This window comes from Chionomys nivalis, chromosome 13, assembly GCF_950005125.1.
Source record: "Chionomys nivalis chromosome 13, mChiNiv1.1, whole genome shotgun sequence".
NCBI lineage: Eukaryota > Metazoa > Chordata > Mammalia > Rodentia > Cricetidae > Chionomys > Chionomys nivalis.
This window is the reverse complement of record NC_080098.1, coordinates 70,383,870-70,411,273: the sequence shown is the minus strand read 5'-3', so window position 1 is coordinate 70,411,273 and position 27,404 is coordinate 70,383,870.

Here is a 27,404-nt window from a genome sequence, read left to right as displayed (position 1 = left end):
TAGCATGCTATTTTAGAGTCCCCATTTGTCTCTGAAGTACTGGAACGGCAGGTGACTGAAGCTGCCCGCTCTTGGCTGAGGCCAGCATCCCAAGACATGCCCAGAGAAAGAGGTCAAAGGGTTTTTTGCTTTGTCTTTCCAGGAGCAGTAAGAATGCAGTGTGCAGCTGCAGGACCATAGACTCTTTGCTATCACAAAAATGGTCTAAGGTCCAGAACACTAGCGTCCTTTCTACATTCTCCAGCAGGCCCCACCCTCTGAATTGAAATCTTTCCTAAGCCTGCAGTGCTCAACCCCGGCTTCATTTTGGAGTCCCTGATGATGGAAGATTTAGATACCTGGGTCACATTCCAGATGGACTAAACTAGAATCCTTAAGATCCAAGCTGACAGTCGGGCGGTGGTGGTGCACACCTTTAATCCCAGCACTGGGGAGGCAGAGATAGGCGGATCTCTGTGAGTTTGAAGCCAACCTGGTCTACAAGAGCTACTTCCAGGATAAGCTCCAAAGCTACAGAGAAACTCTGTCTCAAAAAAATGAAAAAAAGCAAGTAAACAAAAGCAAACAAATAAAAAGAACCAAACTGACACACACACAGTTGTACATGTGCACACTCACTGGATGGAGTGTGATTTTTCAGGACCACACAGTGTGGTATTGCATGAGGGATGAGGCTGGCCAGTTTATCTATCACCTGGAATGTGAGTCATTTCTTGGTGTTGGTGTGGGTTGAATATGAACCTCCTCCCCAAAAGGCTCATGTGTGGAACAGTTGGTCCCCAGCTGGTGGTGGGAACTTAGGAAGTGGGGTCAAGCTGGAGGATGTAGGTCCCTAGAGACATGCTTTTAAAGTTACACCTGGTCTCCAGCTCCTTCCTCACTCTCTCATCTTGTCTACCTTGAGGCAAGTGGCATCTGCCACGTATTTCCATCACCTCCACGTGCTCCCAACACTGCCATGTGTTCCCATCATCACTGCCACATGCTCCCAACACCACCACGTGCTCCCATCACCGCCACGTGCTCCCATCACTGCCACGTGCTCCCAACACCGCCACATGCTCCCAACACCGCCACGTGCTCCCATCACTGCCACGTGCTCCCATCACTGCCATGTGTTCCCATCATCACTGCCACATGCTCCCAATACCGCCACGTGCTCCCATCACTAACACATGCTCCCAACACCGCCACGTGCTCCCATCACTGCCACATGCTCCCAACACCGCCACGTGCTCCCATCACTGCCATGTGCTCCCAACACTGCCATGTGTTCCCATCATCACTGCCACATGCTCCCAACACCGCCACGTGCTCCCATCACTAACACATGCTCCCAACACCGCCACGTGCTCCCAACACTGCCACATGCTCCCATCCCTGCCACGTGCTCCCATCACCACCACATGTTTCCATCACCGCCACATGCTTCCATCATTGCCATGTATTCCCATCACTGCCATGTGCTCCCGTCACTGACTTGTGCTCCCAATCACTGCCATGTGCTCCCATCACTGCTACATGCTCCCAACACTGCCACATGCTCCTAACACTGCCACGTGCTCCCATCCCTGCCACGTGCTCTCATCTGACTGGTACAGGTGGCGACACAAAAGGAAATGACTGATAGCCTGCTACTCTGCTGTGCCCTCGAGTGTTAGGAGTCACCTCTCCTCCCCACCTCCATCTCCAGACCTCTCAATCCTTTCTCCCCACCGTCCTCCTGGCTTCCGGTAGCTACAGTGTGGGTCTTTATTTCTATTAGACCCATATTATAGCTCTGATATATGACTGACAACAGGCAGTATTGCTCTTGTGTGGGAACTGTCCAGTTTTGTTTCATTTCAAAGTTCTCGGGTGGTTTTAATGCACAGCCACAGCCGAGCACTGCGTCCTCACCTAGGCAGCAACACCCCCTACATCTGGCGTATCTCGATGGCCCCTGAGCCTCTAGCCCTTTCTCAGCCACGGACAAACTCCCCCAGCGTGACTTCGCTCGCCTCCCTGGAGTTCTCTCTCATTGCTGAATGACTCATGCTTCTCAAATATGCCTCCATTTCCCACAGCCCCACCCTCCATCTCCACCCTCCCTCTTCTGCTCACTTTTGACTCTCCTCCATGGGACTTTGCAGCACGCCATCTGACTGTTTTCTCCACGGCCCTTATGCTTTTTCCCTTCTTTCCCTCCATGCTATTTCCCGCTGCCATGAGGGCAGAGGGAAGGCCCCACACTTGACTGTGCACCCAGCAGCTGCCACAGACACCCCTTGCCTTGTAACTCATGCAGGTGGAAGACAGGCAGAGCATGATTGGGAAGCTGGGGAAAGGCGGAGGGGGTCCAACAGACCCCACAACTCGCGGGGTAGGTCACAACCACGCAGAAGGGGCCAGCTGACTGGGCAGCAGGCTAACTTATTTCACTAAAAGCTGTCAAAGTAGAGTGCTTGTCTACATGCCCCAGGCCCCGGGTTCGAGTCACAGCATTAATGGGGAGCAGCTCTGTTACAGTCTCTGTTGTAAAGGGAGTAGGCAGACCTGACGTTAAGCGAATTGCTCTCGCTCCTGCAACAAGTTTCTATCATATATATCAGCTACCACAGAATCCTAAAATGGGCCCCTCCCTTCTAAATAACAGCTTTCCCCGTTGGTGGGACAAGATGGGTTTGTTACCACAGTGGCAGAAACTGACCACCAGACTTCAGCTGCACATCCTCCAGGCCTCCAGTCAGTGCCTGCAGTTTGAGGCAGCCTGTTTCTGGCTTCAAGACAAACTCACGACAGAAGTTCTTTCAGTGCAGAGACTTGCATCCTGGCTTGGTGTCTGCCCCTGCTTTCCTTCACAGTAGGGAAGAAGTACTGGACAGATTGCTTGAAAAGCAAACAAACAAACAAAAAACAAAAAAGAAATCAAAAACAAAAACAAACAAAACAAAAACACCAAACCAGGCAGCATGCAGACATTTAACATCAGAAGTAGCGCACAGGGAGGGGCCCTCACCAGACCATCGTTGGCATCCATGTTCCTAACAGTTCCCACTGCTAACAGCGCTGTTCCAGGGTGCATCGAAGACAGGCTCGGGATATGGATCTGCACGAATCACGTTCAAGACGTAATTCTCCAAGACCAGACTTGGGACTTTGCGGTTGTAGGCAAATGATAGGATTCAATCATTAATTAGCTTCTCAGCCCCAAACCTTAGGCACAGGGGGAACGCTAGAAAGTTCTTTCCTCTGGAGCACAGTAGCCAATGAGAGCGGATTTCTAACTCATAGAAGTGGCCGGCCTCTCTGGTCCCCTCCTGGGAGCAGTGTGCTGCCAGAACTCCACAGGCCCAGGTCAGAGCGGGACCAGCTTATCTGAAGTGATTAGATACTCCCCCACTCAAGTGTTAGGCTTGGAACAGGCTTCAAGAAGCTGCTGGAAGGCATCCCGAGAGGACCGTGAGGAACACACAGTCATGTGTCACACTTGGCTGAGGACTAGCACTCTGAAGGCTGCTCCTGGGATCGCTGTAGCAAGTGCGACAGGCCTCAGGTCAGAGCCAGGTGGCCTTATAGACTGTGTCTAATTTTGTTTTGGCTTAAGTGTCTATATCTCAACAGAAGCTTCAGTGGTCTGGGCAGCTCCCTCTCCATTCAAACCTAAATCTCCAACAGGAACTTCAGTCCAAAGGAAAAGAGATAGTGGGACTTTCTGAGCCAAACAGAGAAACCTATCTGAGCATGCCTATACATTCATCTCTTCAGAGACAAGGCAGTAGTGAAGTATCTACATTAAGAATGTTCCCCATTCAAAAATAAATCTCTAAGAGAAGTACACCTGAAAGTTGACTGAGAACCCAGAAGTTTTTGTTTTGAGTTCAAAATTTCTGGTGAGGAAGGTTGAGGGGATGGCTCAGTCATTATGGTGCTCAGTGTGCAAGCCTGAGGACCTGAGTTCAAATCCCCAGCATCCAGATGAAATGCTGAGTGTGGTAAAACACACCTATAACCCTAACTCTGGTAGTGGTCAGGGAGGCAGAGAAAGGAGGACCCCTGTAACTTAGTGGCCTGCTAGTCTATCCAAGCAGTAATCTCTGAGTCCAGTGAGAGAGCCTACATCAAATATAAAATGGAGAGAAACAGAGAAAGAACTTGGCATTGACCTTTGGTAGCTACAAGCACATAGGTGTGCATACAAATGAACACGTACACATGCATTTCTGATGAGAGCTGCAGTTTTGACATTTGTCCAGACAAGCATGAATTAGGCACACAAAGAAGAGGAAGCAGCTTACCAAATATCAGCATTAATTCCTAAGATTCCATCTGATTACACAACATTCTACTTCCTCTTCCTCAAGGAACGTGAGCAAGCAATTGTCTGAAATCAGACTGTGTAAAACTACAGCAAAGACGAACACCCCCTAAGATGTGCGTGTGTGCTTTCACGAGCAGAGACAGGCATATGGCAGTACAGATAGAGCTGAGGGAGGGTTCCTGTCCCTTGTTTCATCAGAGATTGGAGGAAGCCCCTTCTGAAGTTCCTGTCGGCACTCAAGCCCACAGACTGATAACAATGAAGAGTTTGCTTTTAAACCTCTGACTAGAAAACATCCAGAGTAAATCACTCCCCCGTAGGTCTTGGAAGATGACCACCAATCCCAGAATCCTCTTTCCTCCATTAACCGTAGAATGTTTGTAATGTACACATTCAGATCACACATGTGAACGCTTAGACATTCAGATAAGCCTTCCGTTAGCTATCCGTGTGCGTGGCTTTTCAATCCCACACAAAACTGATTTTCAAATAAGAAGAGTTTCCAAGTTTAGAACAAGCCCTCTTTCTGTATTCCGAACTCCCTTATCAGAGGGATTTGTCAAAGCTGTGGGCTGTGCCCCCAAACTCCCAGGCATGTTTGTGGGGAGCGAGCGTGAAGTCCTGGTGGCTTCACTTTGATGGCTCAGGAGAGTTTCCTGGCAGTGGGGAGGGGGAGGAAATGGAGCAATCTAAGTTGTTGGTAATGGATTAGAAAATATTTTATCAAAGTAAAGAAAACACAACAGAAAATCTTGCTAACTTTAAGTAAAAGAGCCAAGGTCTTGTGTGGGCTGTGCTAACTGAGGTGTGAGCTGGGCTTCCTCATCAATGAGATCAACTGTGGAGTGAAATGTGGGCTTGCCAGGGTTTCAGAGGGAAGAAAATGATTCAGTCTTTCTCATCATTTCCATACAGTTTTCTGTGCAGGAAAACTATATGATGGTGGCTTAAATGGAGACAAAGTCAGTTATTAAATAATCTATCTTATTGCTATGGTTGTCGCCTAGAAGGTTGTCGCCTAGAATATCAGTTTTCATTGTTCAGAACTGAATTAGAGTTATCAGGGTGACGTTTGCTTTCCCTGTAAGACAGGAACTGAGGAACATGGTGTGTCCCAAATAGAATTGTTCTTTTGTCACGTATGGATACATCCACCAGTCAATACAGATGTAAGGTCTGAGTTCTTTCTTCCAACACCCCCTTCCTAATATGTATGAGGTGACATTAAAGGAGCTTCCCTGAATATTTGAAGCGCTACAAAAGGCAGCTTTCTAATCTATTCGTCTTTGGGAGTTTTGAAGAAATTTGACTCCTTGGTAAAGGAACTGACGTGAGAGTTTGGAACTGCACCTGTATGTGTGTGTTTTTAGCAATAAAACAGGAGCTGAGAATGTGTTGAAGAAAATCAGCTTTAAACCAAGTGCTACTCAACACAGGAGAGGAAAGTGTTGAGACTGCCCAGATGGAGCCTTTGCCCTTGATGTCCACACCCTGCCCGGCCAGTGACTGGAGCCAGGAAAATCACAGAGGAAGGAATGAAGGAGAAAATGTTCACAGAGATGATCTGACCGGCATTGTGTCCTAGAGCCACACAGTGAGTTCTGTGTGTGAGGGCAGGTTCTCCTCCCTCTCCCTTCCTCCCTCTCCTCTTCTCCTCTTCCCTTCCCTCCTCCTCTTTTCCTCTCCCTTTCCCTCTCTCACCTCCCTCCCTCTGCTTCCTTTCCTCTCCTCCCCTCCTGTCCCCTTCCCTGCCTCCTCTCCTCTTTCCTTCCCTCCCTCCCTCTCCTCCTTTCCTCTTCCATTCTTTCTCTTCCCTCCCTCCCCTCCTCTCCTGCCCTGTCCCCTCTCCTCTTTTCTCTGTCTGCCCCTCCTTTCCCCTATTAGTCTTCCCTTCTCTCCCTCTTCCCCTATCTTATACTTCCCTCCTCTTCTCTTTCCCCCTTCTTCTCCCCTCTTACTTTCATCTTCCCCCTCCTCTCCTCTCACTTTTTTCCTCCCCTCCCCTCCCCTCTGGTGTTGGGGATAGGACCTGGGCATTACTCCTGCTGAACCCCACCTCCACTCTAGCCCTCTCAGCACTCAGGTAACAAAATTTTAAAAAAGGGTGAAATTTAGTCCCAACTATATATTTAATTAAAGCCAATGCACTTAAAATATTACTTCAATATAAATTTAAAATTTTAAATATTCTACAGATAGTCTTCAGTTCTTTTTTTTTTTTCATGCCAAGTATTTAAAATCATACCAAACCAGAGAAGGTGTACTTCAGGCACTACCAACCATGCCTTTTCTGGAAGGTTCCTGTTGGGCATCTCAGAGACTAGGAGGGAAGAGTAGAAGTGAAGAAAAACTGTGCCTGGACCACTTGGCAAGGTTAAGAATTCAGAGGGGCAGCTGTAGCTGTCAGGTGTGTGTGCAAAAACCCCTCTTCTAAAGCCAGGCAGTGGTGGCGCACACTTTTAATCCCAGCACTCAGGACAGAGGCAGGTGGATCTCTGTGAGCTCAAGGCCAGCCTGGTCTACAAGAACTAGTTCTGGGGCAGGCCCCAAAGCTACAGAGAAACCCTGTCTCAAAAAACAAACAAACAAACAAACAAACAAACAACAACAACAAACAAAATATCCCTCTTCCAACTATCAAGGAGCAATCATGAAATATCCAAGCTATTTCAAAGTCAATCTGGGCAGATAGATGATTTCTTTCAATGGCACCTCCTTAAAAATGAACTAACTGGTCCACCTCTATAAGGCTTTTCTACCCTGAGGATGGAGGAGGGCAGAGAGACGAATGGAAACGCAACAGAAAGATGCCAATGGTTGTTGCCCATACACGTGCGGGAGATGGGCAGGAGCCAGAGCACAGGCATTTGGAGTGTTACTCATCTGGAATGTGGACCCAAAGCCAGCACATCAATAATGAGCCAGAGAGGACATCAATTATAAGTTGGACTAGCTCGTTATCCTTATGCAACAAGGCTCTGGAACCCTTGGAGGACCAGGCACAGTTTGGAACAGAGCCCAGCAATGAGCAGGCCACACCACAGTCAGAACTCAGGCAGCAGAGAGATGCCTGGGTGTCTGGGTGTGGTGTCCAGACAGTGCAGCCTGGGGCTAATGCAGTTCAAAACTCTTCCAAACAGGTGGGAGTTAAGAATATCCTGGGTGCTGGGCAGCGGCAGCACAAGTCTTTAATCCCAGCACTTGGTAGGCAGAGGCAGGGGGATCTTGAGTTTGAGGCCAGCCTGGCCTACAAAGAGAGTTCCAGGACAGCCAGAGCTACACAGTGAGGCCCTGTCTCGAGAAACAAACAAAGCAATGAAACAAACAAACAAACAAAAACACACTGAGTTACATGCCAATACCACTCTGAGCTCATGAGGCCCATGAAAGAAATACTGCACTGGCCTATAGGAGGCCATCTTCCTGGTGATGAACTGAGGTTAAATCCCAGGGTCTCAGGATAATCACACAGAGTAGAGCTCTGAAGTTCCTGGGGACCCCTGGGTCACTCTGAATAGAGCATAACACGCAGAGCAGTGATGACACCGAGACACTCTGTGGTGAAGAGACAAGAGGGCTCATCTGAGGCCTGGGCTTGTTGGGTACCCTGATCAGCTGGCACTCATGGGAGGTAACTGAGAGCATTTCAAGGAACTATTCCAAAATGCAGGGCTTCCAAAGGCATAGGCAGAGACTCCATGTGGGAGGGGAGTCTCCTAGGACTAGAGAGAAAAAAAAATCAAAACAAATACAGAAGGGGAGAGCGTCCAGTGTCAGAGAGGGTCTTGATATCAATTCCTTGAGATAAGATCTACCCCTGCATTGACTTTGGCATCCAACAATGTAAGCAGAGACTACTCATTCATTTCCCGGCAGCTCAGACCCGAATAATCTCACAGAAACTATATTAATTACAACACTGCTTGGCCTATTAGCTCAGGCTTCTTATTAACTAACCCTTGCACCTTAAGTTAACCCATTTCCATTAATCAATGTATCAACATGATGCTATGGCCTACGGGTGAATTTCTAGCATCTGTCTCCTTCAGGAGCCACATGGCATCTCTCTGACTCTGCCTTCTTTCCTCCTCTATCTCTGTTTGGATTTTCTGCCTATATACTATATACTGTCCTGCCATAGGCCAAAGCAACTTATCTATTAACCATTTGTAATAAAACATATTCGCCATAAATCCCACATCACAACAAATGGCCTTTCAACTTCACCTAACTGGCCTTGTATTTGTTACTCCCAACTGAAAGAGCCTTGGCTGGTGAGAAGCTGGTCAAGGTCATGCTTGTGGCTTTTTCCTCCAGGAAGCCACTCTGTGTCAAGAACATCTCTCTCTCCTGAAGGTCCAAACAAACACCGGACAGCTGAGCAGGCCAGGTGTCTGAGGAAGCCATCCCTCTTCCCTGGAATGCAAAAGGTGAGGGTAGGGGGCATGGGAGCATCTCTACACAGGAAGAACAGAGCCTGGTTATCAAGCACTCTTCTCCAGATGCCTCCAAGATGGGTTTCACCTGGCCCCTTCCTAGAGCACCACAGTGACCTGCCAGTGGGATCCGGCCCAGCCTGCTCTTCAATCTCAAGTCCCCCACCCCCACCCCGCTGCTGTGTTCTCCAGGCACTGTTTCTTTAATGTGCCAAGTTTATTTCTGCTTGGGGACAGTGCACTGGTTCTCTCTCTCTCTCTCTCTCTCTCTCTCTCTCTCTCTCTCTCTCTCTCTCCTCCCCACCACACCTTTTGCTCTTCAGAACTTACTTTAAAGAAGACAGAGAAATTGTCCCAACCCCATGCATATAGCCCGATATCCTGTTTCATCTGAACAGCTGTTCTGCTCGACTTGTTTGGTTATCTGTTTATTTTATGTCTCCCCACTACATGTAAACTCCTGTGGTAGACATATTACTTCTACACCCCAGTGTATAGCAGAGTCCCTGGTACACAGGGCTGTTCAATAAACATTTACCAGCTGCATAGACGGAACACTCAGAGGCCGTTTGTCCTGACAGCTCTGACCTGTCTTCTCAGGGGCATCACCGTTTAGAATGTTAGCAAGGTTAACCCAACACACTTCCCCGGAATCAAACTGATCATGGAACACCCACTCTGTACAGATCTGTCGGAGGTGGCTAGTCGACATGCTTCTTAATCTCTGGGGGTTTGGACTGAGGCTACGGTAGAGAGATGCAATTTCCATGGCAATGTGGAAAACAGTCTGGCCAGCCTATGCATTTGTGCAGGAAACACAGGATTGTATGTCCACCTTTTTTTTAGGGTGGAGAGTGGCAAGAGGTTCTCACAGTGAGGTTGGGGAAAGACACAAGCAAGGATCCTTCCAGACGTGGTCCTTTTCCCTCTTTCATGATATGAACGATAAAGGAGTTTGGTCACAGGCTCACCTTTTTCTAAAGCTTATTACAAAAAGGAACGGGAGGGGTTGTCTAGAAAGGGGTGTGATATAGCATACCAAGTACTTCTGAGAGCTTGTCATTGTTCTCTTTGTGTATTAATGGCTAATTCGATTATTTACGCTCCTGGGTGGGGGATTATGCATTAACCTGAATATCTGGTTTCAGAGGTGTCTCATAATCTGCTAAGTATGCTCACTGTCCTTCCCATCACAGTTGGGAGTAAAACGATGCCTGAAGATCATACAGGTCTTCTGCCTACAACGTGGTCGTGAGAATGACCTGCCACCTATGCCTGCCAGAGGGGACAGGGCTCAGAAGCCCCTTGAGCTCTTGCCTCTTCATCTCATGGCACCAAGTGGGTTCACATCTAAGTTCATACCCACAAGACAGCAGGGTGCCAGTCTGCTGTTTTCCAGGGCTTCTGACTCACCTCTGCCTGCCAGGCAGTAGATTTAGAATCTGAACATAAGAAAAAGAAAAAACAAAACAAAAAACTCCACCTGGAGAGCAGAGGCGGCTGGGGGCCAGGCCCCCGGGGCTGTGAGCAGGAGAAGCAGCCACAGCACACTCCAGTGCATCAGCAGTTACTCACTTGTGCCTTGGAGCTCTTGTCTAAATTTGGCCTCACAGAAGGCCCATGTCTACCACCAGCATGAGGCAATGTCCGACTCCTGTGGCGAAGCCATGAATCAGTCCCGAAAGGAAGAACAGACTTCACTTCCGAGGGCGCCCAAGACCCACTTTCTGATCCATCAGCTGCACACAGACGCACAGTGAGACGAAATGACAACTAGGTGACAGACAGCTTGGTAAACTGGGTGGTCACACAGTGCGCAGGCTGCCTGGGTCTGAGTGATTCCAAGAGACAAAGAGATGAACTGCAGAAGTTGGAACAAGGCCGAAGCAAAGCACCCTGGCACTGAGGCCAGGCCGGGGAGGTGTGCGTTCCTTCCTTCCTTTCCTTTGGCTGACAGAGCGGCTCAGTCAGATCAAGGTCAGCCGATCCCTTTTTCCAAAGAATTTCCCCTCCACGGCCAGAAGGAGTGACGACTGTTGGGACTGGAGGCATGCTGGGAGCTTTCTAGACCAATCCCCCTATTTGTAAACAAGAGCCCTGCCTTGTCCAAGGTCACTGGCCAGGCTGTCCAAGAGTCAGGACCCAAAAGCAAAGCTTCTAATTCCTGGTGCTCCTCGCTCTCTGTGAGCCTTGACAAACCACCACCTGGCCGTGGTGGTGTTCACGCCTCTGTCTGTACTTCCTCAGTGAGAGTCTAGCAGACTCTAATTTGCCTGGATTGCCTAGGTACATTATTCTTTATGGCCCCCAAAGTTCCCTAACTGGGATTTTGTTTGTTTGTTTGTCTATTTGGTTTTTTGTTTGTTTGCTTGCTTTTCTTTTTTCGAGACAGGGTTTCTCTGTAGCTTTGGAGCCTGACTTGGAACTAGCTCTTATAGATCAGGCTGACCTCTAACTTACAGAGATCCACCTGCCTCTGCCTCCCAAGTACTGGGATTAAAGGCATGCACCAACACCGGCTGGCCCCTAACTGGGATTTTTAGGGCTTTGGTGTTAAAATTATGTTTTGCTAATGGTCCTCTGGTGTGCTGATATCAGTCCCCATGGAATCTAAGACAATGGTGAAGAAAGTCAAAAGCTACTACCATGGATTAGACTCAGTACCAAGTAAATGCCAGGTGAGAAGCTGGGCTAAATCTGTCAAGGTTGTCCCTGCAGTTCACCAAAGAGCCTGTCTCCAAAGCCAGGGACAGGGTTGAGCTACCCAGTCTGGGGAAGCTGATTCGGGATTCACTCTGGCTCCACGAGTCACCTGTCATCCACCCCATCTCCCCCACCCCCCAGTGTGAGGGAAACCCCACAGACACAGCAGGAGGGGGTTAGGGAGTGGAACCTTGAGGTAGGAATCCTGGGCATGGTCCTTTCTAGACACACCGTTCCTTTTCTTCACCCTTTTAAAATTTATTTATGTGTGCACATGTGTTCATGCATAAAAAGGGACACACACACACACACAGAGAGAGAGAGAGAGAGAGAGAGAGAGAGAGAGAGAGAGAGAGATTATGTCTACCACATATACACAGGTGTCCATAGAGGCCACTGATACCATTGGACTCTCTGAAGGTGAAGTTTCAGGCGGCTATGAGCTGGGTGCTGAGAACCAAACTTGAGTGCTTTGCAAGAGCTCTTATCCACCGAGCACCCTCTCCAGCCCCAACACAGCCTCCCTTTAGCCCTGAAAGATGGCCGGCACTTCAACAGAGGTCTACTAAGTTAAAACCTTTGGGTACCGGAACAGGGCTCTGAAATGGACTCTATAATCTGCCACCCCATCACTTGTCTGCCAGGCCTTTGACAGACACCCACAGCTCCATGGCAGCAATGCACAGTAGCCCCCACCAGACTCCTGGAAATGACTGAGTCTCCGTAGATGTCCCATTCTTAGAGGATGTACAGTGGTGGGGTTACAACATGACGAAAACAGCCACGGAATACTGAGAATGCTCTCAGGTTTTCAGTGAGAAGGATGCTTCTAATGCAACACCACAGAGGAAAACCCAGTAGGCCCATGTGCCAGTTAATATTGATGGTCCATGGGACAGGCTCGTGAACGACCTAGGAGGCCAGCCTCTGACCACGCCCATGGGGGATTGATTACCTAGTTTTAGTTAAATGAGGTAAGAAGACCAATGGCGGGTGTCACCTCTTCTCAGCTGGACCATGAACGAATGAGATCCAAGCAAGGGAGACACGCTTTCTTCCCCCTTTGCCTCCTGACTGTGGATGCGAAGTCACCAGCGACCCCCCTCTCCTGCCGGTATGCCTTCCTGACACGATAGAACCCTTGGGCTGCGAGCCAGAGCAAACTCTCTCTCAATTAAGTTGCCTTAGTATTTTATCATAGGATCAGGGAACTAACTAAGACAGCCAACAAGCAGCCACGCTAAGACTGCAGCCAAGCAAGCGAGCAATGAGGACAGGCACGAGGCTTGGAGAGAGAACAGAAGATGACAGGAGCGAAGGGAAGCATCAGACAGAAGGAGGGGACGCAGGCTCCCTCCCATCTTCAACCCAGTTAACTCAGGATGAAGAACTTCTGGAGGCAAGAGTCGGAGCAGCTGGAGCACAGGCCATCGCAGACACAGACGAATAACTACATACACTTTCACTGATGTGCAGATTGAAAGGACTCACAGTATTCTAAGTAAGTTTGATGGTGACTGTGTAAGCAGGGTCACCTAAGCAGGCCCGAGACTGCCATCCTAGCAAAGCCTGCCCTCTAGAGCCAGAGAACTTGGCTAGTGGCATTTCCCTACTATTCCTAAATTGTGGTGGGTCACGGCACCTCAACTCTTGAGCATCTGACTTTCTTCTGGGAGGGTGAAGTGTTGGTTGGTACATGGAGTCCGTACGTGGGCAAACCCCAAAGATGAAGACCAGATAATGAGTATCTAGTTGGTGTCACTGTGCAAACGGATCACACAGTTTGCTCCGTTTTCCTGGCTGGTGAAGAGTGACCGTAGTGGGAAGGAGAACATGAGGAAGCCCACAGGTCCTGGGGGGAAGCCTTCAAGCTGGCTGCACATTCATCGTTGAGACCTGGCTGCAATGAGTTTTGGCTGTGAGTGTACTTGACGCTGTTTTGTGAGTCATCTAGTGACTTTCTAAGTGGGACCTGAAGCACAGGGGCCTCGACTAAAACAGATTCTCATCCACTGCAAGATCAATTTACTAATATCGCCATGAAGGAAAAATCATCTAAAACAAACAACAGCAACTTGGGTGGCTTCAGACTCGTCCTTTGCCACTTCACGTGGATCATTGCCAGGGACTCGCTCTGTCAACCAGGATGGTCTCCAATGCACGGCAGCTCTCTTTAGCCTCCCACTGGCTGAGAGGGCAGACAAGACCCATCACTTCTGGCTTGTACGTTGTTGGGTTCTGAAGAGGGGAGGTTGGGTGTGGATTAGTCTATCCCTTCATCGTGAAGGCAACAGATGTATAGGGACTCAAAGGAGACATGCTGTGGTTACTGAAGTAGTAAGCAGTAAGATTGAGGCTGCAGGGTCTCAATATGAAGGTCTTCCGAATAGGCACATAGACTCCAATTCAAACGTCCAGTGAGATTGCTTTATTGGAAAATTCCACAACCGTAAGCTTGCTGCTTCGCTATTCTAGAGCTCCAGTACATAAATGAAACCAAGAAACCCATTTCTCGGACCAAACAGATCTTTCCCTCTACAGTTGAGGGTGATCACAAACTATGACTGTTGCTGCTTAAACTACTGTGGGGTGTTGGGCAAACTAGTGCCAGACAAATGTGGACAGGTGGAAACAGCTCTCAGTGTGGGTGTGTTCGCTATTACCACCCTCAGTGGGATTCTGAGATGCAGCTCGGCTTTCTGGCAAGGAGGGAGGTCAAAGAGTGACACCTAGACTCGGGGTGGGGGTCTTTGCATTTCCTGATTTTGGATCCAGGATGTGGCAATTTTAAAAAGTAATTTGAGACAGGTGTGATTATGCATATCTTTTTATCCTAGCCCCCTGGAGGCAGAATCAGGGGAATCTCTGAGTTGGAAACCAACCTGATGTACAAGCAGCTTCCAGGAAACAACAACAAAAATCTTAATTTTTTTTCTACCAAAGTAAAACATAAAAACCAAACTCATTTGAATTTCTCAAAATTCAAGGAACACATTTCTGCTTAAAAGCAAAAACAAAACTCCCTGCCTTTGAGCGACTTGGGTCCTTCTGAGCGTGTGGGCACTTCACTGAACTAAAACAATCACTGAGGCATTTGGGCACAATTATCATCTGCCATTTTGTCATTCTTGACATGGCTCTGTTTGTGCCGGGAAGAAACCCAGGGCCTCTGCTGCTAGCGAGCCTTTCCACGAGCTGCATCCTCAGCCTTTAAGTAGCTGTTGTCTGGGGCTTCCAAGTACACTGTGGTTAACTTTGCTTTAAAAAGAAACTGCTGTGCTCCCAGCCGCAAGCAAGAGGCGCAGCCTAAAGTGTCCTCGAGGAATTCTGCCCAAGCACTTCCTCTAGGTGGTAGACTTGTAGACTTGTGGTGTTCTTTGTTTCTTTTGTCCTGTTATTTCTTTATCCTATTGCACTATTGTCTAACTTGCTCTGTGACCCCAGATGCTGTGACCTGTATAGTCCACAGGGCCAGTTCTTCTGACCTCTGGCTACTGGTTTAATCAATGTGTGGTGTGTGGGTGGGTGTGATGTGTGGAGAGAGAGAGTGTGTATGTGTGTGTGTGTGTGTGTGAGAGAGAGAGAAAGAGAGAGAGAGAGAGAGAGAGAGAGAGAGAGAGAGAGAGAGAGAGAGAGAGAGAGAGCGCCATCAGAGAGAGGGAGGAAAGAGGCCCAGGAAAGCCAGGTCAGATGGTCCTGCAGCTCTGTATTCCAGGCAGCCTGAGGACTGCTCACGTGTGGGCGCCCCTGCTCGCTCTCTCTGCTTGGTGGATTTTCTTCGGCACACACATAAATGACTTGTATCATCTCTACAGGTCCCACCAGTCAGAATCTAGTCCAAATCTTACTTACCTCTTGAGTTCTGCTTCTTTCTGTGGGGCAGAAGAGATACAGCATCAGGATTGTGGGGTGGAGGCTGGGAGGATGAGGTGTGGCCACAATTCTGAGATCCATTAAAGCGTAGAGAGTGCACTTGAACTCTGTACTTCAGACACTGGGCCTGTTCTACCTCTGCTGAGATATTTAAAGTGATAATATGATAACTTTTTAATAACTATGAGGAGAATTATACACTTCTGCTTTTTTTGTTCAAGAAAAAACACCTATGAATTGTATTAATTGTGTAAGATGTAGTTAGGTTTTCCTTTTAAATTTGAAAATCTAGACCAAAACTGAAGACAAACAATATTTTAGTTATACTAAATAATAATTCTGTCTTTGAATGAGAGGGTAAAATCTACACACAATACTAATGTTTACTTAATACCTGGGGGGAGAAGGAAAGAAATTAACAAAATGAAAAAGTGAGAGAAGAAAGTACAAAGAAAAAGACTGATAGATTAGCTGTGTGGCTGTGTGTCTTTCCCGGTTCCTAGACTCAGTCTGCTCGCCTAGGCCCCTAGAGGAGCTGCAAGTCCAGGTTCACATCAATGTATCTAGTTCCTGCTTACTGAATTTAAACCTTTAGTGCCCCAAATACAAAAACAAGACAGAAGGGCAAATGACAAACTGAGATACACAGTTGCTAACAGGACACAGGAACAATGCCCTTAATGTCCTAAGCTTCTGGAAATCAATTTAAAATGAATTACACAGTGGTTAACAAACTCCCTCTTGAAGCACTCCAAAGATGGCAAACAGGCTCCAGTGCCCAGTGCTGCATAGAGGCTGGTTGTTCTGGAAGGCGGTGTGTAGCTCGTACACACGCGCATGCCCACTGGCTCTGGAATTCCACCATTTGCACATTGCGGGAGGCGGCTTCAGGACAGCCGCACTGAATGTGTGTCAGTATTACAGTGGTAAAATGTGGAGCACTCAGAAACCAGGTGACACGCTAAATAGGTTCAAGGAAGACTGCACACAAGGGGCACGCAGCTCGTAGCGTGCGGCACAGGCTTGGTGACGCCAGGAAAGTAGCCCTGGTGTGTCTGTCTAACCAAGGCCGGAGCGTGTGCCATTCCATATACAGTGTGTACTGTGGACAGAGAAGGAGCGAGCTGGGGGACTGGAGTTGCCCAGCTGCCCCTGCCCCAGGCCTCTGTGACCCTCCCAACACAGACTTCTTAATGTATAAAAATGCTATAAACAAAAGCACTTACCTCGTCAGACTGAACATGCAGCCTGAGGTCATCTGCACGAAGCACTTAGTCCACTCCCTGACTCAGAAGTGTACATCAGCTTGTTATTATGTTTTAAAAGAGAGAACTATAAAGTACTCAAGGAAACAGGCTGGCAGAGCAGACCCTAAAACCTCTGGGTCGAGGGGGTGGGGTGGGTGTCAAGTCACTCCTGGCTTGCTGCACTGAATGTAAATTATTCTTAGGGGAGTTATCAGGAGTCTTGGGAAAACAGCTGAAACCCATCTTTCTAGGAAGAAGAGGAAGGGAAGCCACCCCCACACTCTAGGAACCAGCGCCCCAGCCCCAGGGCCAGCTGCAGAGTGGAGGAGGGCCTCTCCGAGCCTGCCGCCAGCAGGCTGCAGGTCACGGGGCAGGGTTGTGCCTGTGCACACTGCTCCATTGTTTGAGAAGCACACCCCACACACCCCACAGGAGTCAATGAGAAACAGATGGCCAGGAGCACTCTTGCTCCACACACCTCCGATGTCAGACCGCTCACGGGGCCAGCCAGAAATCTGCTTTCTATTTCATAGACAGAGAAGAGCCACGGAGGAGGGGGTGAGGGAAGCTACAGCTTCCAGGGTGTCAAGGGAGTTGATGCAATGGTAACTCATCTCTCACCCCCCTACTCTGGAAGGCAAGACCATCCCAGCAAGATGCCTGCAGCCCGCAGTCTGCAGCCTGGGCTATAAACTTCAGCTCACCCTCCTTTTCCTCCCCCTGGCTCTAGCAAGCCCCTGCTGGAATCTGTGGGCTCCCCCCTCCCCAGGGCTCTTAGGGCCAGCAACAAAAGAGTTCAAATGGGGTTTTTCAGCTTGCATTGTGAGAAGAAACCCTGTAGACAACCGCAGCAGAAGACAAGTTCCAGTTAGGTGAGTTGAGAGGAATCTGGGTCTGGTGACCACTTGCTCACAAAGAGTCATTGCAAGCTCTGACAAGGGCACAAGCCGGCGGCAGTCATTTGGCCAGAACAGGGCATGAAGTCACATATTGGATATTAGGATGGGCATTGGAGCTCACTGGGCCCTATTCAAGTTCCCTTCTTAATTGCTGTTACTTTAGGCCAATTCCCTTGGCCCTCTGATCCCCTGCTTCCTTAGCACATAGCTGAATATGAAGCTATGTCACCTTGAAGGCCACAAACACCGAGTGGGCTAATCTACCAGAGTGGGCTCATAAGAAATGCATGCATAAGAAATGTATACATAAGAAATGCATGCGTAAGAGATACACCTTAAAGGCCGGCTTGCATTAGAATGTCAGCTCCCCTGTCTTCCTCATTCTTCCTTTAAATTAGCATCATTTGGCATCCCAGTGTGTTTTTGTGTTTATTTTCCATAACCCCAGAGGGGCACAGGCTCTGTCTCTGCCTGGCTACCACCCATAGATCCCACCTACAGCCACTATCTCTCTCTAGATTGTGACTTGTATTGTCTCCAGATCAGTGTGGACCACTGTATATGGTCACTGTGTGACAGGCCAATTAGGGCCACCATTCTCCCCCAGATAGAGTATAGTAGATAGTGTCCTGGCTCAAAGAGTGGCTTGTATATGCCCCATAGGAGAAGTGCCACCCCAGAACCCTAAGATGTCCTCACTTGGCCAAAGAAACACTCGCTTTTCAAGCCCTGGTATGTGTGTGTTCTTATGTGCACTAGTGCCTGTGGAGGTCAGAATGTGTGCTCATACGTGCACTAGTGCCTGTGGAAGTCAGAGAATGTGTTCATACGTGCACTAGTGCCTGTGGAGGTCAGAATGTGTGCTCATACGTGCATTAGTGTGTGTGGAGGTCAGAGCATGTGTTCATAGGTGCACTAGTGCCTGTGGAGGTCAGAGTGTGTGCTCATACGTGCACTAGTGCCTGTGGAGGTCAGAGCATGTGTTCATACATGCACTAGTGTGTGTGGAGGTCAGAGCATGTGTTCATAGGTGCACTAGTGCCTGTGGAGGTCAGAGAATGTGTTCATACGTGCACTAGTGCCTGTGGAGGTCAGAGTGTATGCTCATACATGCACTAGTGCCTGTGGAGGTCAGAGTGTGTGCTCATACGTGCACTAGTGCCTGTGGAGGTCAGAGGTGACAACAGACAGGATTCAGTATAAAAGGGGTGACACCAGACACCTGCCTGTCCACTTTCCTAAGTGGCACCTCTCCTGAGGTCACCATGAATGGGGGTGGGGGTGAGGTGCAGCCTGAGAGAGCAGAGAGCCGTCTTTCTTAATTTATTAAAAAATTTTAACTTTGAGATTAGAGTATCTGCCAAAAAATGTGTGCTCTCTGTGTGTAAATATATGTGTGCTTGAGTCTCTCTGTGTATACGTGTGTGTGAATGTGTGTATGTGTAAAATGTAAAGGCTTGGCAGTGGTGGCACACGCCTTTAATCCCAGCACTTGGGAGGCAGAGGCAGGGGGATCTCTATGAGTTTGAGGCCAGCCTTGTCTACAAGAGCTAGTTTCCAAGATGGGCTCCAAAGAATGTATATACGTGTGTATATGTATAAGAGTGTATGTGTGTGCATACATGTGTTAGCATGTGTGTATATATGCATGTGTATATGTGTGTAAGTGTGTATGTTTCCCTGTGTGTGTGTATATATGCATGTGAGTGTGTATGTACAGGCGCAGGTGTGTGTGTGTATATGCATGTGAATGTGTATGTACAGGCACAGGTGTGTGTGTGTGTGTGTGTATATGCATGTGAGTGTGTATGTACAGGCGCAGGTGTGTGAGCATGCGCACGTGTATGTGCACTGGTTGCTTGACTTGCTGTGATCAAGAGTTTCCCCTGCTGCCAAGAGGAATTAATAAACTCCCTGCTTCTGTCTTGCCTGCAGTTGTCACGGGATGACTTACGCAGAACAGCCGACTTGGAATTCTCACTAGGAGCACGTCCATCTGAGGCAATCACGTGTCGCTGACCAAAAGAGTAAACCTGGATATATAGACATCTGGCTGACACTGTGATGTCCTAAGACATAAAACAAATCTTAATGACATAGATGCCTCAATTTTCCTTGTATCCGGGACAAGCACCCCCTCAGAATCCATGTCTATTCATGGAGCAAGCCACACGATCACATAACTCACAGGGAAATTCGGAGCAGATGGTGTCGAGTAGCCGGGATTCTCTTAGGATTGCGTTTTAATGAAAAAGGGACACAGGGCAGACTTTCATGCTTCGTGGAGAGCGCAACACAGCTACTTGAAAGGAATAGTTATATTCCAGATAGTCTGATTTTTAATCAACAATATGATTACTTTATTGTCTGGTCCGGTACAAGCCAGATGGCGAAGTATGTAGGCATTGTGAGCAGAAGGGAGAGGACCACTGGAAGAGGGCTACACGGTGCCTCGTCCCTCATGTGGCCCTTTCTGCTCTGGCTGGCAATGGAGACCTTTGCTGGGGCCCTTTGCTGTAGTATCCCACGGATTCAGTGCCTTATTCAAGAGAGTGGGGTAAACATGAGACTGCTCTCTGGCAGGGTCCACACAGGCACGCTTAGCAGGACCTCGGTGCTGATGTTTACTCCACTGAGTCTGCTTCATCTGACATCATTGTTTTGATCCTCGTTTGGAGGAATGTTCCAGACGTTCTTTCCTAGGGAGGAAGAGTGCTCCTCTCAAGACAAATGCCGGCCTCCCTGAGATAAAGTGAGCGATGTCTGTTCCACGTGTCCGCTGACTCCCCTGCTGTCTTGTCCACCCCATACACCCACTTCAGATGACCAAGCCAAATAAGGTGGAACCACAGGCCAGCGTCTCCTCTCTTTGTAACTTGGCAAGTGAAGAAATGGATGGGAGGTCTGGTGGGTAAGTGGATTAGATGATGACTCAAGCCAACAATGACTGGGCTTTCTGGCACAAAGAAGAGGTTGTTTCTCTCGGCTGTGCAAAGAGCCTAGGTGCTCTACTGAGGGAGATCACCCTCTGGGCGGGGCAGCTGCAAGTGCAGGCTCACAGAAGAGGGCTGCATCAACTGTTCCGCGGGCAGAGCAGGGGGGAAGCCAGAGGAGGCTGAACAAGCTTTTTTTTTTTTTTTTAATTTTTTAAATTTATTTATTTATTAAAGATTTCTGCTTCCTCCCCTCAACGCCTCCCATTTTCCTCGCCTACCCCCAAAAAAGTCCACATCTCTCCTCAGCCCTAAGATCAATCAGGGTTCCCTGCCCTTTGGGAAGTCCAAGGTTCGCCAACCTCCATACAGGTCTAGTAAGGTGAGCATCCAAATGGCCTAGACTCCCACAAAGCCAGTACGTGAAGTAGGATCAAAAACCCATTGCCATTGTTCTTGAGTTCTCAGTAGTCCTCATTGTCCACTATTTTCAGGGAGTCCTGTTTTCCCCATGCTTTTAGAGAACCAGGCCAGCTGGACTTGCTGAGATTCTGATAGACCATCCCCATTGCCTCAGTGTGTGGGTACACCCCTCGCCATCCTGAGTTCGTGGTGGACAATGAGAGCTGACGAGAGGCCAAGGAGAATGGCACAGGAACTTTTATCTGGCGATGGATCGAGAGAGAGACAGAGACCCAATTTGGATCAACCGTCTGAGCTCTTAAGGTCCAAATGAGGAGCAGAAGGAGGGAGAACATGAGCAAGGAAATCAGGACCACGAGGGGTGCACCCACCCACTGTGACAGTGGAACTGATCTATTGGGAGCTCTCCAAGGCCAGCTGGACTGGGACTGAATAAGCATGGGTTGAAACTGGACTCTCTGAACAAGGCGGACAATGAAGGCTGATGAGAAGCCAAGGACAATGGCACTAGGTTTCGATCCTGAACAAGCTTTTTTATCTTGCTCCTGGGTGCAAGAAGCCTCTCCCACTGTATGAGACCACCTCAAGCCCTCCCACGTGAAACCACCTCAAGCCCTTCCACATGACACCACCTCAAGTCCTTCCACGTGACACCACCTCAAGCCCTTCCACGTGAGACCACCTCAAGCCCTCCCACGTGACACCACCTCAAGTCCTTCCACGTGAAACCACCTCAAGCCCTTCCACGTGACACCACCTCAAGTCCTTCCACGTGACACCACCTCAAGTCCTTCCACGTGACACCACCTCAAGTCCTCCCACGTGAGAACACCTCAAGTAGCCTTTTTTCAGTTTGACAGAGTGAATGGTAGACAACAAAAAATGACAAAAGTATCCTCAACCTGAAAAATCGCTTTTTTAATTGTAGCAATTACAAAGATCAACCAAAAAGAGGGCAGAGTTTTAGGCCTTTAGACAGACTTGTGTGGAGTGCAGCTGCACCCCTGGCTCTCTGTGATCTCAAATATCGAGTGAGTGCTTGTTCCACACTCATTTACTTGCCAGATGTGGTGCTCTGGGATGGACTGGTTGGTGTTTTCACTAGCACAGAAGGACGTTTGAATCCCCATAGAATGGGGAACATACAGCCACGGCATTGCTAAAATTCTTCCCCCAGGGAGATATAGACAATGCCTGTCTTCCTCCTATATTCCAAGGAAAAACCAAAGCACTGTCCAACCCAGGTTCACTCTGGGGAAACCAATGAGTTTGCTAGGTTTACTTATAGAGTAGTGGGAGGAATTACAGGCAGCAGAGTAAGTTGCCTTTACTCAGCCATGCCAAAAGGGAAGGTTTGCAACCAGCATGGTTGACCACTCTCTCATGGCTGTGGAGAGGAGTTTCCCTGCTCTGATCCTTCCACACCTGTATCCTCCAGCCCTCTCCAGAGTTGCAGAGGCCACAAGCAATCAGGGCAGAATGGCATTCAAGTGGTTGGTAGGATACTCAGGTGAGAGTCCCCTGACCTTCCCTGCCTTCTTCCAAGATAAACATCAATAGTTGACCAGCAATAGGTCAACCAACAAAAGTCAACCAGCAGATCAGGTAGTGGTGATGCACGCCTTTAATCCCAGCACTTGGGAGGCAGAGGCAGGCAGATCTCTGTAAGTTTGAGGCCAGCCTTGTCTACAAAGCAAATTTCAGGACAGTCAGGACTGTTATGCAGAGAAACCTTGTCTCAAAGCAACAACAACAAAAAGTCAACCAGCCCAACTGTGATGATCTTTGGTGAGCAGACCTAGCTGAACTCCCAAAGATGGCAGCAGTTTTGCTGTGAGGATAGCTCTGTATAACATAAGGCTTTTGAGCAACTGGATAATAGGCATTTATATTTTTATGATATTTCAAATGTAGCGATGTTCTTACCGAAGGTCTAACACAGGCTACCAGGAAAAAGCTCTCCCAACCATGAACCAACCACCTAGTGTTAACAAGGGAAATCCGCTGTTGCTGCCATAGCTATAAAGATCTTCACAGACTGGTCACTCGCTACCTAGAAGCCCTGAGATGTCTTCATGGCTTTGCAGTACACAAACTAGGTGGACAACCTGGGAGCAACTGAAGGTTCCAGTCCTAGAGAAAACACGTCACCATCCAGGTTCTTTAGTTCGTCTGTATGTGTGTGAGTATGAATGAATCAACTGCTGAGGTCTGAATGTGTACTTTCTCCCCGCACAGTGTAACAGCATCCAGCAGTGGGGCCGCTGGTAGGTGGTTAGGTTGTGAGTGTGGCTCTTGTGAATGAGAGAGGAGGCCCATGTGAGGTCCCGGTGGAAAGGCTCCCTCCGCTCTGTGAACCAGGAGCCTGTTGCCTAGGAGGGGCCACTTCTGCCAACCCCTTGATCTCAGAAATCCCAGTTTCCAGAGCTGCAAGGAATAAACCGCTGTTGTTTATACGCCACAGGCTTTATAGCGTTTCTCTGGAGCATTCTGAATAGACACTCGCAGCTCTTCCGTTTCCACCAGAAAACTGCATCACGCAATTGCTTTTGATCTTTGCTCCTGGGCCAAGTGTAGTCAAGAGACATAAACTTCAGGTAATTCCCCCTGAGCCTCAATGTACTGAGGATGTGTGCTCCCGGAACACTGGGGTTTTTGATGAATGGCGTGGGGGCCACATCACCAGTGGGAAGTGACCAAGGACTTAGCTTTTCATAAGCGCTGATCACATTACCTGAGTATTTTTGGATTACACATAAGGCTTTATTTCTCTTAAAAATGTTTCTGCCTTGCCGGGCGGTGGTGGCGCACGCCTTTAATCCCAGCACTTGGGAGGCAGAGGCAGGTGGATCTCTGTGAGTTCGAGACCAGCCTGGTCTACAAGAGCTAGTTCCAGGACAGGCTCCAAAACCACAGAGAAACCCTGTCTCGAAAAACCAAAAAAAAAAAAAAAAATGTTTCTGCCTTAAAATACTTACATAACCCACAGGAAAAACAGTAATGAGGATGAACTATTTGGTGAGTTAGGCATGCTACTAGCTTATTACATGGAAAGACTTGGAGTTTTTTTTTTTTCTAAATGAAATTCGATATTATCTTGAGTTACAGATATATCCTAAAGACACGAGACAGTTTGAGATGTACGCACGGTCTGGCAAAGCCTTCCTCATGATTACTATGATGCTCAGGGTACAACGTATATGAATGCTATTTTTGTCATTTGTCCCCCAGTGGAAAATCCTGGTTTTGAACTTGGACCTGTCAAAGTCCACCTCTGTGTTACGTTTTGATTGTTTCAGCATAAATTCTCTTTGTGTGTTTGCTAAACAGGATGGCATTGCCATGGATACTTTCCACAGCCCCATCACTTGCCTCGCATACCCTGGCATCTTCTTCCAAAGCTACCGCATATGAGACCAATTGAACATATTAGCATGTCATTTGTTTCCAACATGGATGGGAAATCCAGAGAAATATGATCCAAAGGGAGGGGACTTATAGTGAGAGGGAACGGAGGGCTGGGACACACAATTTGTCTTGGAAAATGTTTGGGGGGTGGCTTTCTGAGCTCGTGTGAAACCGCCGCACAAAGGGGCACACTTAGTTGTGCTCACAATATGGCGGGGAGGTAGGAGACAGGCACACAATGAAAGAAGACAGCTTTCCCTGACCCTTGGTCATGGGCACTGAGAGTCAACACCCCCTGTGACCTTAAAGATGACCACTGCTCAGCCTTCATGTTCCTTTCACACCGTGCTGGATAGGGTGAGCCCTCTCCCCGCTCCTGTCCCTCCCCCTGAGTCGCTGTGGCCCACTGGGCCACTGATACTCTGCTTGTGTGTTTGGCTGACTATAGAGGATGGTGGGTGTGTCTTTTCCTAAGCGGACACTTCTTGCTGGGCTGTGACAGACAAGATGTCCGAGAGTATGACTCAATAAAGACAAAGCGGCTGTGACTGCCCACCCCGCTTTCCAGTGACACCGCGAAGCCAAAGTCGGTGACACCAGGTCCTCCTCGCTGCCTTGTCCGGTCTCTGACTTTCTCTAGTTTGCTAGTCTCACTGCACAGAAGACCTCCTTTCTAAACCGCAGCTGCAGACACAGCTTTGTTCTGCGCAAACACTGTCAGTGCACAACCCCGCCCCACCCCAGGACAGAATCCCAAACCCCTCATGTGGCCCTGGAAGCCCTTTGTGGTCTTCTTCTGCTCTTCTGCCAACTGCCAGGTCAACCTGCCCCTTTGCATCATGATGTATGAACATCGTCAGGCCCTGCCTGCCTGATGACCCCGAATCTGGGCCGGGGTCCTTGCCATTCTGCTGTGGCAGATCCAAGTTTCTTCTCCTCATTAGGAAGGAGGCAAAGCGAATTACCACAACTGAGGCAACAGCCCGTACCGGGAACACAGTTTACACGGGACAGAAAGGGACTCGGACTCTCTGTCTTACCCTTGCTGCTGGTACAAGGCCTACATACAATGAGCACTTAATAAATACCTTCATGATCGCAATGGTGTCACCTGATCTGATGAGTCATGCCCCCGCTGCAGCCGTTCCCATGGGCAGCCAGCCTGTCCCTAACGGTTTTACACTCCACCTCTAAGGGACTGTTCAAAACAACCGCACACTTTGCTTTAAAGATGATAAATCATGCTCTGACCAAGTACTAGAAAGAGCTACAGTGGTTTCATTTCCATATCTCCCTTTGCCATCTTGAGTTAACAATGATTTTTGGATGATTTCCAACTGCTCTATTGGCAGGCTAAGACTACTGGGCCGTGCCAGATTTCAGAGTCCAGGTCAGAAACAAAAAGGCTTAATTACAAGTTTCGTCTTACTGCAGACACCCAGAGCCAACTATCTGACATTCCTGGACAGCCAGGCAAGGGCAAAGCAAATGCCAACCAATGGTTCTGAGGTCTTTCTCAGACACCCACGTCACTTCTGTCCCATCCCCTAAAGCCGTAGCAGGCACTAGGGTGGCATGATCAGTGACATGAAGGCTAACACCACACATGGCCACAGAGAGCATTGCTGTAACTTGGGCAACAAGACACACATCTACACTCCCAGCTCTGACTGGGGCGTGGCCAGGACACTTGTTAGTTTAACACTAGCCTGGATCTTATAACAGATTTGATGCTGACCTGGAACTACACAGTGAGACTTTGTCTCAAAAAACCCACATAATTAAAATCCTAAGGACTATTGGTTGCTGCTGTGACCAGCAGACAGAACCTCATGGAGGGAAGACTCATTTTGTGCCTGTTTTTGGAAGTGTTAATCCATTGGAATGAGAAGGCACCGACAGCGGCGCTGTCCTTGACAGCAGGAGAGGGTGGTGTCTTACCAGGGTGCGAAGAGGAACCTGGGCTTGAATTATACCCTTTACATAGCTGCACACAGAGCTCGGCTTTCATTCCACAGCCTCCTAGAAAGTGCCAACAGCTGAGGGTAATACTGGCATATGTAAGCAGATCCATCTTCAAGACCTCAGTCAGTCGGGGCTTTCCAAGCTGAAACATTAGCAACAGTGTTGTCGTGAACAACCCTGATTTATACTAACGCACAAGGGGGATCCTAGGATATCTCACTGCAAAACCTGCCTGGCAGACAACCACACTTCAGGACAAGGATTCTTGTTTCAGAACAGGCAATAGCAAGTGTTGCTCATTTCTCCTATTCATTCACAGCATCTGTGCTCATCGTGTTCTCTGAAGTAGATTGGTGCTGCTGAGAGCAGATGTGTCATGAAAACCTTTTTTATTAAAACATTTTAAATGCCATACTCTGTAGCTCTCTGAAGTGTTTGAAGACCATCTGTCTAAAATATGTCTCTGCTTGACCTTTAAAACTTACCTGACATGGCCACAAATTTGACTGTGATTGATGGCTAACTACTAACCTATATTTCTTATCTTAGACAGTTTGTAATAATCATCTTTAAGGAATAGAACTTTACATTTTAAAATGAGCTGCATAGGTACAATATCTTAAACAAGAGTAGAAACATATATACAACATGTTAAAACAAAATAACCATAAATTTGCATCAGTACACAAAAATATCCTAAAGGCATTTGTTAGTCTTATAAGTTAGTTTAGATTGAATGGCCACACTGTCTGATGAACTATCACCTCTTCTAATCAAGAGCTCTCTCCTGTTCCAATCTAATCTTTATCAATTTTAATGGTATTTATAGCTTTTCTTCTGTGGAAATATAAACAAAACCCCTTTCCTGACATAACACATGTCCTGGTTTCCATTCTGAGGTCAGTATATCTTTAGAACATACTGTCTGATTTAATTCAGCAGGGTTTTTTCTCTCTGTTGTCTCTCTGCAGCTGTTGTTCCTTTCTCATTATCATTAAAAAATTAAAGTTAATAAAGCACTGTATAATCTGTCTCTAGGGGTCTTTATTACCCCTGTCTGTTTTTTAAGCATATTGTTTAAAGCGTAATTAGATCTTTCTGTAACTGCTTGTCCTGTAGGATTGTGTGGTATACCTATAATATGCTTTATTTTGTAATATGCAAAAAACTGTTTCATTTTACTAGAGACATATGCTGGAGCATTGTGAGTGTTAATT